This window comes from Rhineura floridana, chromosome 9 (genome assembly GCF_030035675.1).
Source record: "Rhineura floridana isolate rRhiFlo1 chromosome 9, rRhiFlo1.hap2, whole genome shotgun sequence".
Lineage (NCBI taxonomy): Eukaryota > Metazoa > Chordata > Lepidosauria > Squamata > Rhineuridae > Rhineura > Rhineura floridana.
This window is the reverse complement of record NC_084488.1, coordinates 50,457,607-50,469,518: the sequence shown is the minus strand read 5'-3', so window position 1 is coordinate 50,469,518 and position 11,912 is coordinate 50,457,607. Positions and strand designations below refer to the sequence as shown.

Sequence of the window (11,912 nt, the reverse complement as noted above, 5' to 3'; positions counted from 1 at the left end):
GTCTACCTTGATCAGATAACCTTAGACATTCCAGTCATTCTCTCAGCCTTGGCTCTCTCATCTTCATGGCAGAGGTAGCCAACATGGTGCCCTCCAGCTGTTATTGGGCTCCAACACCCATCAGCCATGTTGGCTACTTCTGTTTTATTGGGTTATTGTAAGAGTTGCTGGGATAAAATATCTAAAGAATTTTGAAGCCTGTAAGAGTATTAGTGTAACAAGACAAAAAGTTCAGATAATGGAAAAACTGCTAAATTTACTCTTCCATTCAAAATAAGGTGGGAAAGAGAAAGGGTCATGATATATGGAACTTAGGTTTCCTATACACCAAATTAGCTGCAAATAAATCTTGCCAGTTCTATTCATTTTTATTTGCTTTTTATTTGATTCATCACAGAGGAAATGCAGGGATTATTATCAATTGAGATTGTTTCTCTCTTACTTGCTGCGAAAGCATTGCAAGCATGTGGAGATAAATTGTACGTGTTAAAGTGGCTTGCAGAAATTATATTTCTTCTCAATAGTATGAAAAATATATTACTTGGTATAATTTATTCATATACATTATACTGCTATGTGTTTGCTCTGCACTGAAAGCAAAGGCTGTTACTATTAGCCCATGTGGGATGAAAGAAAGCATTCAAATGAGAAACTCTGCAGTTGTGCTTGGGTGAGAGATACAATATAAACAGCTCAGAAAACTCTTACAGCTGTTATACCACAATTAAAAGAGGTATGCCAAATGGGTTATGCACCAGGGCTCCAGAAAAGCATGTTTTTGCCCATGCCAGAAATATCAGCCTAGAGCTAAACAGGGAAGAATACTGCTAGAACATTGCCAATACATGTTACTCCAAGACTCTGTCATGAGAAGAAGGCAAAACTCAAGTAATCTATAATAAGCATTCACTCTTATAGCTGAGATTCCACAGCGGGGCTAGTAGGAGTTAGATGCCAAATCAGAGAGTGGCTTAGGGGAAAAAAAAAATTGTGACTCCAAGCAAACTTGGTATCTGATGAAGCTCATATTAAGATAGGAAGTCATTCCTAATTTTCTCAAAATCAGAATGGCTGGTTTTCTAACTGGTTGATGGGTAGTTATAAATAATAGGGCTGTGCACTGGAATTAGCCAAGGCAGCACCCACACCCTTGGCTCAACAGCTGATGTACAGAGTGCGTGATTCTGTGGGGTATTGGTGCAAAGCAGTACCATGCAGTATCGCTTTCCCCATTCTGTTTAGCAGAGGGAACAATCCTCTGGGGTATGGGTGCTGCTTTGCAAGTAGCTTCCTTGAAAATAAAAAATATAAATAAAGGTCCAGTATAGACATTCTTGGGGCAATTCGCCACCAACAATCTCTTCTCCTTCCCACCCTGACAATAAAAAGGTCCAATTCAGTCCAGTCCAGCCCATGAAGAAACTAGATTCTCCCTCCCTCCTACACACATACCCATTATGATGCCAGCCAAATATTTTGGGGGCAGTTTGCTTCCCCAACCCCATACAATAAATAAGGCCCAGTCCAGCCTATGAAGCAACCAGATCCCCCCACCCCATGCCAACCAAATATGCTTTTGAGATAGTTTACCACCACCCTTCTCACTGATTTGTCTGTATATATCTGAGCATACTCAGAACCAATGTATGATTCTGATGACATGCTAAGGCTACCGAGTGGGGCTGTTCTTGAATCAGTCCAGACTCCTCCCGATTTTGCTATAATGGCTTATAACAACAGATGGAGTAGGACAGCGTTTCCCAACTAGTGGGCCACCAGATGTTGTTAGACCACAATTCCCATCTTTCCTGACTATTTATTTTATTTTATTTATTTATTTATTTTATTTATATACCGCCCTAAGCCCAAGGGCTCTCTGGGCGGTGTACATAATAATAAAACAATCAGAGAATATATAAATACAATAATACAATGGAATCAAACAAAAATAATCAAAATAGCAGCAAAATACATCAATAAATATTAATAGTACACATTAAAATGTACTATTTAAATGTAAAACGAAGAATGAGTGGCGACTCTCACCAACCCAGCCCAGCCCTCATCACCCAGTAGTAAACCAGGTGCATGTGTGCAGGGAGTGGTGGCTCACCTTGATCTGGTACATGCTCTCTGCTTCAGCCCGGCTCTTGGCAGCAATGTCTTCATACTGTGCTTTGACCTCGGCAATGATGCCATCCAAGTCCAGGCTGCGGTTGTTATCCATGGACAAGACCACAGAAGTGTCATTGATCTGAGACTGCATTACACGCAGCTCCTCATCATACAGCTGCTTCAGGAAGTTGATCTCGTCAGTCAGGCATTCCAGACGGGACTCCAGCTCAATCTTGTTCATGTAGGCCTCATCCACATCCTTCTTCAAAAGGACAAAATCATTCTCCTTCTCAGTACGATGGTTGATTTCATCTTCATACTTAGTCTTGAATTCTTCTACAAGGCCTTGCATGTTGGCCAACTCAGCATCCAGCCTTGCTCTCTCCTGCCCCAAGCCGTCCAGCTGCCGGCGCAGGTTGTTGATGTAGGCCTCAAACATACTGTCCATGTTGCTTCGGGTGGTTTTCTGATTCTGCAGGAGACTCCATTTGGTATCCAGCATTTTATTCTGCTGCTCTAGGAAGCGAACCTTGTCAATCAAGTTGGCAAACTTGTTGTTGAGAGTCTTGATCTCCTCTTTTTCTTTGGTCCTCACTTGCTAGATGGTGGGGTCGATCTCCAAGTTGAGCGGCACCAGCAGGCTCTTGTTCACACTGACGGCCGTGATACCCCCCATGCCGCCGCCGACGGAGGACCCTCGGAAGCTGCTGGCGCTGCCGCCGCCTCCAAACCTGCTGCCCCCATAGCCGGAGGAGGCGTAAGAGGTGCTGACTCGAGAGGCGGTGACGGGGCCCGCCGTATAGGAGCGGCTGCTGAAGGTGCGGACGGGGCCTGAAGAAGTGGTTCGGAAGGAGGATTTCTTCATCATGTTACTTTAGGGGTTTTTTTTCACCCTCTCTACGGGAGACAAGGCCGGGTGGACATTGCAGAAAGGCTGTGAGCTATTGGCAATGCTGGCTGAGGCTGATGGGAGTTGTGGTCCAACAACATCTAGTGGCCCACTAGTTGGGAAAGGCTGGAGTAGGAGCTTTCCTAGGAGGGCTGAGAAGCAGGCAAGACCAAGGGGAAGGACCTCTTTGCCATAGACACACTTTTGGATTAGGATTGGCTGACTGGTGCAGAGAGCTGATTGGCCAGAGAACAAGAAGCTGGCTGGCCAGAGAATAGTAGATTGACAGAAATATATGCAGAACTTCTCTGAGTTTAAATAGAAGTATAAAACGTGTGTGGAACAAGACGGAGTGTGTGGCTTTGAGATTTTTTGGGGGGTGTTGTTGGAATTTTTAAAGAAATGCTTGATATTCTTATTGGGAGAGCCGTGCCCCAGTAGCCCCAGTGGACCAGCCTCCTCTGCACAGGGTTGCATCAAATGCTGCACCATCATCATCATCATCATCATCATGGTTTATTTGTGTGCTGCCGTCCCATAGTAATCTATGCTCAAGGCAGCTCACAAAATGAAAAAAAGTTACATAATTCACTGTTACAAAACAAAATTCAAATAGTCAAACAATAAATTAAAGAAAACATCTTATTAAGAAATATACAATAAATTGAAACAATACCTTTGTAATTCACAATAAGATTCAATAGGAACATAAAATAACAGCAAAAATAACTGATGAGCAGAATTAAATGTTGGCCCAAACAAAAGCCCCTCCTGGTCTCTGGCATCTTCAGGCAGTAGCAGGTTTTGTAGCTGCAGTCAGTCTGGGCCCCACCCTCTAGGCCAGGTGGAAAGAGGCCGGCAAGCAGGGAGAGAGTCTTGCAGCACTCACAGTTGAGGTGATCTCTGGCACAGTCAAGAGGGGTTCTGCTGCTGCAATAGGACTGCTGTTTCCTCTGCTCCCTGTATCTGCCCCAAGTCCACTTTGGAGGATCCTCCAATCTTCCAGAGCTGATTTTGACGGTGCATGAGGAGCTGGATGGGACAGAAGGGTTGCAGTGTTGGATATGTCCCATAGTTTCAATATGACTAGTAGAATCTCTTTTTGGTATTTTGCACTTCACACTTATTCCTCATCACTAAACACTACGTGGCTTGTATCACTATCAACATTTTGTAAGAACTAAAATGACAAAAGTTGCAGAATACCTTTGTATGTGTCTAAAACATTCATTCCAGAGGGAATTAGCATGGTCTTCTTTTATTTATTTATTTGTTTATTTATTATTTTATTTATATCCCGCCCTTCCTCCCAGCAGGAGGGCAGCAATTCTTCTGATCATGGACATTGTAAAAGAACATATCTAAAGAATGTGGGCCTCACTGATATGTTAGCCCTTTGCTGTGATGGATAGTTAATTAAAAACATAGGATTACTGGAGTGTGCACTTTTTTATACAGCAAAACACCTTCAAACACTCTAGTGGAAGTCTCTGCATAAGAGCAGAGGAGCTGCAAAATGAAGTTCATGATGGTAGCTGGAGGGATGTTAAACAAATAAATAATGCTCACTGCACTGCAGTCTTGGAAAAAGTTGGAGATCTGTTTTAAAAAATATATTTATACGTGTTTAAAGCATTTTCCTGCCATATTTCTTGTGTCCCTATTCAGTCTTGTGCTCCCTAATTTCCTGTTTCTCTTCCATTTGTGACACAGTCTCAGTATTTATTATAATTGCAACATGTTCTTTTGACAGCTTTTCAGAATGCTAAATGCATTGCATAGAGTTAGACTTACTGGCTTCTTAAAAAGCAGCTGCATTTTGCCTTTGTCCAGAGAAAAGCAAATTGTCAACTTCCTGTCAAGCTGATGCCACACTGAATTAGAGGCTCTGATTCTTAAGCAGTGTCCTAATTACAGGTAAGGTGATATATTAGTGCTGTAAAAATACCAGCTATGATGCAAGGAACATAGTATGCATCTCAATCATTTTATTTTGCAGGAAATATATCAGGTCTGGAGGAGTCAATATGAGATGATTACATATTTCTGGAGGCATGTTGATTATGCTCCAGCAGCATTTAAACATGACTTGAAATATCTTCAAATCTAACAGCAATTAAAGTTGTTTTTCTAGCATCTGAAGTGGGATTCTTATGGGGTGGTAAAAATGTTTAGTGAATCTAAAGCACTGTAGCCTCATACATAAATGTGTCTCTCTTTCCAGTAACAATGAAAGGAACAGTCCACTAGAAATTCTGTTGAAGTCCCATTGCACAATTCTACTCCATTTCAGTTTGCCTCCTGCAGGCAAATTTCCTGATAAGCAAGTTCTGCATGCATAATGGCACAAAATTTCTATGGTGGACAAATAAGCTTCTGAGATGGCCACTCTCTGGCCTGCAGAGAGGGGGGGATTGTCCCAACCGTTGAGGAGTAAAGTGTAGGACATAGCAGCTTTGGGTTGCTGTAGTGGCCAGCAGATCAATATGAGAAGGTAGGCAGTATCTGCATAAAAGGCAGTCTTGCCCTTCCTCTACAGCATTAGGTATACAAGACAGCCCACCCTACTTTCATGAATTTGCAGTACAGGATTAGCCAATTACCATTTGGACTGGGTAGGAATTTTGAGATAATTTCCCTCAATTGGCTACTGGTAATTTTTTTTTTTACCTACTCCACACATTATCATTATCATCCATTTGATTTATGCGTTGCTTCCTAAAAAAAAATCCCGACTCACAGCAATAATAAACTTCCAAAAATAAAAAACAGATAAAATATATCAGTTAAATATATACTGGGGGGTGGTGTTTGTAATTTGGCTAACATGTATTTAGCTAATATTAATATTAATAATAATAACAACAACAGCACCAACAACAACTGTCCTTCCTCTATGCATGATGGGGTACAGAACTTAAAGTACAACAATCAACCAAATTTTACAATAGATAACAATACATAATGAAATATACCATCAAACAATTAAAGGGGAGATAATTGACTCTAGCATTTGGCCATTTTGCATGCTACAATGGAACACTGCTGGGCCAACGGCCATCGCATTTCTGGGCCATTTCTGGACCCTGCAGAAGAAGAGCATGTTCTGCTTCCTACATGCGAAGAGGGTGAAATCCAATAATTATGGGTGGAAGGGGGTGTTATGACAGAAGGTAATTAAGAGCTGTGCCAACACCTCAAGAAGTGGCAGAGAATCAGTACACTAGTGGCATAGCAACATCCTCCTTCAGAATGACCCAGTGGGAATTATGATATATCACGGCATTGCTAAAAGAAGACTGCTTCCATTGGCCTTCACGACTTAGCATTATTTCATTGGGCTAGGAATGGGGGAGAATTTTCATTTGGACTGAATTTTTCAGTGAACCTACCTATTTTGCACCTCCAGGATAAGAATATGGATTGGAGAGCAATTATCTTTCAGATTTCACACTTCTCCAAATTTTGCAATACTATTCTCAGCTCAAAAAAATGCCAAAATGTGTTAAAATGCATATTTTAGGACTCCTGTCATAACGATAAACCCCACTCCCCCAAAATGATTAGATTTGGCCCTTCTCCCAAAAGAAATGCCATCCTTAAGCTTCCCTTTTTATCCCCCCCCCCCAAAATGTTGAAAATGTTCAGGCTGGATATTTTGGCTCACTGCTACAATGGCCGTAAGGCCCAGGATAAGATGGTAAGCACCCTGATCTAGCATGATTAGAAAGGATTGCTTATCCAACCATCTCTTGCAACCAACCAATAAGAGGTGATATGGGAAGGGAGGTACGCTGGCACTTCTGCAGTTTCATTCTACTCTGGACTCCTTTCAGGAGGAAGAGTGGGATATACATTTCACAAATTAATTTAAAAAATCCTTTAAGCTCAGTAGGCAAGAAATAGCACCATGCTAATAAGGTGCTTGGAGCCAGGATGACCTTCCCCAGGGCCAGCTCAAAAGGGTGGCAAGGCTGGGCCCTGGCTGAGGGCCCCATGGCCTAGAGGGGCCCTTGAAGGGCCCCTCTTTAGGGTGGGGGAGAAGCGCTCCCCTTCCGCGATCCACAGCAGAATCCCATTCCCTCGCTCCGCCTACCTTTCCTGTGTTGTGTGGCTGTGTGTGCAGCCCTGCGTGTGCATAGCATGCATGCGTATCATCAACCAAAATAATGGTGGAGGCTTCAGCCCCTTAGGGAAACCTTGGCTGCCACCTTGGTTAAGGGCAGCACTGCACACGCAGCCGCAAAAGCACAGGACAGAAAGATAGGCAGAGCAGGAACGGGTGGGCAGAGTGATCCACTGCAGAGTGTGCCGGGGCCCAGGGCAGGCTGGAGCCCAAGGGCCCTGGCATGCCTGGAGCTGGCCCTGACCTTCCCCATTTTCAGAAAGACAGCAGAAGAATATAGCTCTCACCTTGAGTGTTAAACCCACACTTTTAGGCTGAGATTCAGTGTGTTCACTGCAGATCTCTGTAGGCTTTATAAAGTTATGTCCCCTTTTAACCTCATATACCATCTTTACCCTAGGGCGTGGATGCTGGGCTGGCCCTACCACTGGGCAGAGTAAGGTTGCCACGTCAGCCAGCAGATGCTGAGAGGCAGGGTGTGGACAGAGCTGGGTGTCCTATATAGTCTGTCCTTGCCCCTTCTATGATGAGCTTCCGCCGGGCCTTGAAGTCCTGGCTCTTCAGGCAGGCTTTTGGGGTGGGTTAGGTTTTTACTGTTATGGTTTTAAATTTTAACGTTTTAATGTATTGTTTTTTATATTGTACGTCGCCCAGAGTGGCTGGACAACCAGCCAGATGGGCGACTAATAAATTTAATAAATAAATAAAATAAAATAAATAAATCCTGTACCCTCTAAATGAAACAGTTACTTTTAAACTGCATAACTCTCTCCCACTAATAAAAATATAACAATGTGGAGTTCAGCTTAATTCAAACAAATCCCATCTGTGGATTATGCTCCCCAGTGAGGGGCCACCTGGTGCTTTTATTGACATCTTTTCAGCACCAGGTAAAGACATCTATTTTCCCAGGCATTTGATAGACTAAGGGCTCATCCAGATGACTGTATAATGTGTGACATGACTGCTTTGTGTTCTCATTATTTTTCGGTCGTCCTGATGGCATCGCTTGCAAAAGTGCGTTTTCGCATGGTTAAATCTGCTTTGGCAGAACCGCGGAAAATGCGATTATCTTTTTTAAAGCGTGAATCATCCGCTGTGCCTTCAGCCACTCGGATGCAATACCGTGGATTTTAGAGATGACGATGGTGCATGCGCGGTCCTTGGGCGGATCCTTATTCCCCTTCCTCTTTTCCAGCCAATCCTGTGTTTTCACATTTGCACATGTGCGCAAACGCCTGTGGGAAAAGCCCGGGAAAACGTAACCAATCCAACCAATTGGATGATAGTGGGTTGTGTCAGGGGCGGGGCTTGGAAAAAAACAAGAAGAATGCCGCATCTTCCGGCTGTGTGTGTGGCTGGAAAAAAAGTGTGCTTTGCATATCGGGAAAGAGCGGGAAAGGAGCAGGAAAAGGGGCAAGTGAGGACTCTCGGATGACAAAGCAGATATGGAAAACCTGGATTATCCCGCTCCATTTGGATGAGCCCTAAGATAATGCTGCTTGTATTCGTGTGCAAAAGTTTTCTGTGGCTGTATGGAGGTGGTGGTTGTTTTATTATTTTGTTTTATGAATGATAATTTAACAAAATTAAACCAAAACTATCACTAAAATGATGAAACTGAGGTTACCCTACTTTGGACACATAATGAGAAGACATGATTCACTAGAAAAGACAATAATGCTGGGGGAAACAGAAGGGAGTAGAAAAAGAGGAAGGCCAAACAAGAGATGGATTGATTCCAGAAAGGAAGCCACAGACCTGAACTTACAAGATCTGAACAGGGTGGTTCATGACAGATGCTACTGGAGGTTGCTGATTCATAGGGTCGCCATAAGTCATAATCGACTTGAAGGCACATAACAACGATATATTTATTTTGGCTTTTAATAATGTAAGTTGCCTGGAGACCTTTGGGTAACAAGCAATTTAATAAACAACAACAACAACAATAATATAAAAACCATGAATAGAAGTATCAATAAAGAGTGTGTGGCAAATTGCTGTTCCTTATTGTTGCTGTTTTAATATATTGATGATTTTATTGAGTTAAATTTTACTCTTCTTAAGCTGCCAGAAACTATACAAACAAGGGCAAGATATAAATAATTTAAACAAACAAATAAATAACATAGCCTGCTGCCTTCAGGTGCAGTGGAGGATGCTGTCTCATTGCCAGTAAATACATGGCCTTGGGCCAATCACTGTTTCATAACGCAATCTACCTCACAGGGTTATCGCGAGGATGAAATGGAGAGAGGGAGAACTATGTATGCTGTCTTGAGCTTTTTGGGGGAAATATGTGATACAAATGTAACAAGAACAGCAACAGCAACTGCCAGTATGGTCGACTAAAGTAATGTTAGTGAGGCAAATGAGGATCTTAATTTTCCATGAGGAACATATGTCTGTGTACTGCCTATGTTGTGGCTTAAACCTTTGTTTAAAAGAGTACTTTTATTAACATCTCTATCCCAAAGGAAACTCACAATTTATTTTGTCATAGACACTTCAGTTCTGACAATATGTCCCATGAATAGAGACTTATCCTTAACATAATAGCATTTCTTTTTATTTGCAGAAACTGATGTTTAAATAGTGCCAGCTTTCTCTCAAAGAGAGAATACAGTGTGTATTAACACCAAAAGCCCTGAGAGCAAGAAACTAAAATTAAACAAAGTTTCCTCAAGTCCCTGTAATATTAAACTACCTATAAAACATGTATGCAATTGATATTTATAATGAAAGAGTTAAAGAGTTAAATAAAAAGAGGGCTGTTGTCATGATACAAAAAGGATAAAAGGAACAGAATGAGATGGAAAATCTGAAGAACCTACACTGTTGGTCAATCCGACAGTCATTCAGGACAAACCTGAGAGGGAAGACCAGAGAAGAATATGTGTGGAAACAAGGAACATGAACAAATAAATTTTGAGATAACATTTTCAATCACCTGCTGTAGAACAAATCATCAGTAATTTAGCAGGAGCTGAACTACTTACAGCTACTTACATCAGTGGTAAATGTTGGCAAATTCAGTTGGATAACAAAAGTTCCAGGTGGTATACATGCTATACACCTTATGGTAGGTACAAAATTACCTTTTCAGCAGCTCTTAAGCTCCAGAGGTGTACCAAAGAGTAATCCAACAGACAACTGGGCATCACAGGTTATACAGATATTATCTTCATATAACCATGTCACAGGTGATAATAGATGTTATCTTCATGTAGGAAAAGGTTAGACAGAAACATAAGATGAGGATAAAGTGAGCTGTAAACAGATAAAAGCAGAACCTGAAACTGAACAAAGGAAATTTTCCACATCAGAAATGAAATACCTAAAAATATATCTTGACTAAACCAAGGTTAAAACTAGGGCTGTCTGAGAGCGACCTTGGAGATAGGATCGGAACCACTGTAAAACAGTGCCTCCAATACCCATCTCACCAAGTCGGCCCAGAAGGATATCATGGTCAATGGTATCAAAAGCCGCTGAGAGATCAATTAAGAATAACAGGGAGGCACACCCCCTGTCCTTCTCCCGCTAAAGGTCATCCATCAGGGTGCCCAAGGCTGATTCAGTTCCATAACCAGGCCTGAACCCAAACTGGGGTGGGGCAAGATAATCTGTTTCATCCAGGAGTACCTGCAATTGCTGTGCCACAACCCTCTCAATCACCTTCCCTAAAAAGGGGGTGTTTGCAACGGGTCAGTAGTTGTCACAAACCAATGGCTCCAGGGTGGGCTGGAGTGGTCAGATCACTGCCTCTTTCAAGGCGGCTGGAACCACTCCCTCCCACAATAATGCGTTGACCACACCCTGGATCCACTCGGTCAAACCCCCTTGGCAAGCTTTAACAAGCCAAGAAGGGCAAGGGTCGAGAGGACACGTTGCTGGCCGCATCAACGCAAGCACTTTGTCTACGTCATCAGGACACATCAACTGAAACTGTTCCCAGGAAGTTGCGGCAGACATTGCACTGGACACCTCATTGGGGACTACAGTAGATGTGGATGGGGCATCAAGACTGCTACTGAGGCTAGCAACTTTACCCTCAAAGTGCCTTGCAAACAATTCACAGTGGGCCTCCGAAGGATCTAAAACTCCATTTCCTAGAGTTGATGTCAACAGACCCCTGACAATAAGGAAAAGCTCCACCAGACAGCTACTTCAGGATGCAATGTAGGCAGAGAAGTGGGCCTTCTTTGCTGCCCTCATCACCACACAGTAGGCACGGTTATGATGTTTTACTCATGCCCGATCAGCCTCACAGCATGCGTTTTGCCACTTGCGCTCTAGCCATCATTCAGCCTGTTTCATTATTTATTTATTTTACTGCATCGGCCTGCCTCAGCCGGCGGAGTTTGCAGGGGGAACGGGACTGGGAGTCCCCCCTGCAACTCCTCCCTCACCACGCACCACAGAATGCCCCATTTTGGGGGCTTCTGCTGGCTTCCACTGGCCCACCATTCACTGAGCTAGCCATCTCTAGTGGACCTCCAGCAGTGCTGACAGGCTCTTGGTGGTGCGGCACCATGGCTGAGCTGCAGCGGAGGATGGCTGCCAGTGCAGCCCAGGCTCCGCAGCATCCAACCCACCCCAGCCAGGTGGAAAGATAAGTTGGATTGCGCCAAAGGAAGAGATATGAAATATCATTATTGACATTCTTCAACGCTCTGCAAATACATTCCAGATTAGGGATGTAGGAGAAATTAAATTCAGTCTGCATTTATCATTGGATCTAACAAATTTGCACTTTCCGAAACAATATGGGAACTG

General features: G+C 43.0%; 1 pseudogene; it reads right to left on the bottom strand.

The window, feature by feature from the left end:
* Window positions 1–2,065: 2,065 nt before the first annotated feature.
* On the bottom strand, window positions 2,066–2,990 carry LOC133363659 (keratin, type II cytoskeletal 8-like; annotated as a pseudogene).
* Window positions 2,991–11,912: the final 8,922 nt, after the last annotated feature.